Source organism: Chrysochloris asiatica, unplaced genomic scaffold (genome assembly GCF_000296735.1).
Source record: "Chrysochloris asiatica unplaced genomic scaffold, ChrAsi1.0 scaffold00001, whole genome shotgun sequence".
Lineage (NCBI taxonomy): Eukaryota > Metazoa > Chordata > Mammalia > Afrosoricida > Chrysochloridae > Chrysochloris > Chrysochloris asiatica.
The window spans coordinates 13,506,644-13,510,718 of record NW_006408519.1 but is presented as its reverse complement, the minus strand read 5'-3'; the positions used below and the strand labels follow the sequence as shown (position 1 = coordinate 13,510,718).

Here is a 4,075-nt window from a genome sequence, read left to right as displayed (position 1 = left end):
TATGGTTATAATTAGGGGTTTTTATAATAAAAATAATACCGATTATTGTTATTCTTTTCTTATACAACATCCTCTGGTAAGTGCAGATATGACTTTATTCCTTTTTTTTTGTTTTAAATCATTAATATGTTTAAGTGCTCAATTGCTTAAACCATAACAGTGCCTTCAGAACACAGATAAAGTAAATTTAAAGTAAGCAAAAAATAATTTAGATATTTAAAGCTTATTTTTAGGCACACTGGTGATGCAGTGATTAAAATGCTCATTTCTTAACTGCAAGGTTGATGGTTTGAAGCCTTCAGCAACTGCACAGGAGAAAGATGTGATCGTTTGCTTCTATAAAGTTTACGGCCTTGAAAACCCTGGTGTATAGTTCTATTCTGTCCTGTAAGGTTGCTATGAAGCAACATTGACTTGATGGTGTTGAATTAGGGTTTGGGTGAAGGTTTTTTTAAGGATCCCAGGTAGTGCTTGGCTCAATGGTTAAGTGCTCAGCTGCTAATCAAACATTTAAAGACCAAACACAACTAGCTGCTTCATGGGAGAAAAAAAACCTGCTCATCAGTTTCTGTAAAGATAGACATTGTTATTAAATGCCTTCAAGTCAGTTACGACTCATAGCAATCCTATGTACAACACAATGAAACACTGCTGGTCTCTGCACCATCCTCACAATCATAGCTGTGTGTGTAAAAAAGGAAAAAAATTCCCTACAGGGCTGTTCTACTCTCACATGGGGTCACTATAAGTCAGAAGCAACTGTATAGCACCTAGCAACAACATGTTTATTCCCATATAAATGTAAATATAAAGGGCACACGTTACAGTATAACAGATTCATTAGTTTCACAAATATATATCAAATACTAACTATGTTCAAAGTTTTATCTAGATAAAATATGCCATGAAATGAGTCAGAATGAACCTTGATTAATAGTAAAGGTTTTCTTGAATTATATCTTAAAAGGAATCCTGGTGTAGCACTGTAGGATAAGCACTGAACTGCTAACCACAAGATCAGTGGTTCAAACCACTAGTCAGTCCTCAGAAACCCTATACAGGGTACCTAGGAGTCTGAACCAACTTGAGGGCACTTAATAGCAACAATAACATACCTTAAAAATTTTAAATAATAGAGTTTAACATGCTTTGTTTCTATAATCTCATATTTTTATGTCACCATAAAAGATGTAGCTAGGGTTGTTGTTGTTGAGTGCCATCAGATGGTTGCAATTCATAGAAACGCACGATGGAACTTGTGGGTTTGAACTGTGACCTTAAAGTTAGCAGTGCAATGCTTAGCCTACAGCACCATACCAAGACTTTTGCTGCTATTTAGTGCCATAGAGTCAGTTCCAACTCATAGAAAACATGTGCAGTGTTTCCCAGGAACAACTAGTGGGTTTGTATCACTAATTTTGCAGTTAGCAGGGTAGTTGTTGTTAAATATTGTCGAGTTGGTTCTGACTCATAGCAACTCTTTATAGGGTTTCCAAGGAGCAGCTGGTGGGTTTGAACTGTCAAATTTGTGGTTCAAAGTACAATGCTGATCCTACAGCGCCATACTAGGAGTTTGTTAAAATTGATAAGAGGAGGATTCTATTTCTTTTCCAAGACATTTTGAAACATTTGCTCTATAGCATATATGACAGTAGGCATCCGAACAGGGGTGTGTGTAGGAATTTCCTAGAAATATACAAGTAGAAAAAAGAAAGAGCTGTGGATAAACAACCAACTACCCTGTGTAGCAGAAAAGAGGACATATACACAGAGGAAGAGCTGACTTAAAAATTATAAAACTTAACTTTTAGATTGCACTCTGATCCCATCTGTCCATTAATATACAAGGATCCAATTAAATTAGACAGATACATGATACTGTATATTCCATGGGAAAATGTTGATCAGCATCTGACAGATGCCTGATAAATACCACACTGACATCTGGTGTAAATGACACATGGAACCTTGGATACCAAAGAACACTGGTAGTATAATTGCTATCAATGGACTATTTTGCTATTTTGACCCACTAAGTGGCTGTGTGGGTCAAAATAATCCCTGACCTTTGGCTTACATAAAGATTGCTGTTGTTGTTAAATGCTATTGAGCTGGTTCCGACTCATAGTGACCCTACATGGGGTTTCCGCAGAGCGAATGGTAAGCTCGAATTACTGAATTTGCAGTACATAAAGATTGCAGACCAGAAAATTCTATGGTAAAGCTCTACTCTGTTATATGAGGCCACTATAAGTCAAAAATGAACCCCATGACCCTTAACTACAAAAGTAAAAAAGGAGCCAAGGAAATCAGTCACACTTACTATTCCTAAAATTAAGGTATATACTATGAATTGGAATCAACTTGATGGCATTAGGCTTCATTTTAGTTTTAGTTTTCTTTCTTGGTTATAAGCATTCAAATTTTACTAGTCAAAACACACAAAGTAAAATCAATTAAGGCTCAACATCTGGGGATGCTCACAGCTCTAGGCACCTAGCCCAGCTTCTTTCAAGATGTCTACTGTTCACAAAATTCTATGCAAGCTCAACTTGGAGAGAGATCACTCCACACCCCCAAGTGCATATATATAGGCCAGTGAAAGCATACCAACTTTGATGCTGGGCAGGATGCTTTGAACACTGACTCCGCCATCAAGACCAAAAGTGTGGATGAAATCATCATCGTCAACATTTTGACCAAACGCAGCAATGAACAGAATCAGGATATTGCCGTCGCCTACCAGAGAAGGGCCAAAAAGGAACTTGAATCAGCTGGAAAGTCAGCCTTATCTGGCCACGTAAAGACAGTAATTTTGGGCCTATTGAAAACATTTGCTCAGTATGACGCTTCTGAACAGAAAGCCTCCATGAAGGGGCTGGGGACCAACCCAGAGATATCATCTGCTAGAGGAACAACCAGGAGCTACAGGAAATTAACCGAGTCTACAAAGACTGACCTGGAGAAGAACACTGTTTTGGAAACATCTGGTGACTTCAGCAAGCTGATGGTTGACCTCGCTAAACGTAGAAGTGCCAAAGATGGTTCTGTCATTGATTATGAGCTTATTGACCAAGATGCCTGGGATCTCTATAATGCTGGAGTGACGAGGAAAGGAACTGATGTTCCCAAATGGATCAGCATCGTGACGGAGCAAAACGTGTGCAGACTTCAGAAAGTATTTGAAAGGTACAAGAACTTCAGTCCTTATGACATGTTGGAGAGCATCAAGAAGGAAATCCAAGGGAACCTAGAAAGTGCTTTCCTGAACCTGGTCCAGTGCATCCAGAACAAGTTCCTGTACTTTGCTGACCAAGTGTATGACTCCACGAAGTGCAAGGGTACTCGCGATAGGGTCTTGATTAGGATCTTGGTCTCCTGCAGTGAAGAGAACATGTTGAAAACTAGGTCTGAATTCAAGAGGAAATACGGCAAGTCCCTGTATTACAGCCAGCAAGACTCCAAGGGAGACTACCAGAAAGCACTGCTTATCTGTGTGGTGGGGATGGCTGAAGCCCGACATGGCAGGAGCCTCAAGAACTGCTGTTCCCTCTGTTTCCAGCTAATAACAGTGGTAGAAAATCGACTTGCGATTAACAGCCCCCGGACCCAGCCCACGAAGGATGCCTTTAGCATTGCCCCACCCCCAACACCTCTTATTTTAGTAGCCTACGTATTGCCCGGCTTTCTAGGCAAGTCTCTCCTTTCAGCCAAAAAAAGAACATTCCAAGAAGTTGGAAGTGAAATCTATGACGTGAAACACTTTGCCTTTTGTGTACTCTGTCATAAACAGATAAAAAATGGAATTCTTAACTGACAAAATAACAACAACAAAAATACAATTAAGACTGAAATTTCAAATAAATTACAAATATGGCAAAGAAGTCTAATGAGGAAAAACTTTGTGGTTATCAAGCATTTTAATTTTAGGTCAAATGAACATAAGTTTGTATGGATTTCTGTTTTATGTTGCTTTTTTAAACAAAGCAGTAAATGTCCAATTTTTTGTGCTTTTCTTTCTCTGTACACATGAACTTCATATTTGAAGATACTACTATAAGTACACAGACTTCAC

At 38.7% G+C, this 4,075-nt stretch overlaps 1 pseudogene; it reads left to right on the top strand.

Annotated features, from left to right (window-relative positions):
- Positions 1 to 2,468: 2,468 nt before the first annotated feature.
- LOC102822217 lies at positions 2,469 to 3,513 on the top strand (annotated as a pseudogene).
- Positions 3,514 to 4,075: the final 562 nt, after the last annotated feature.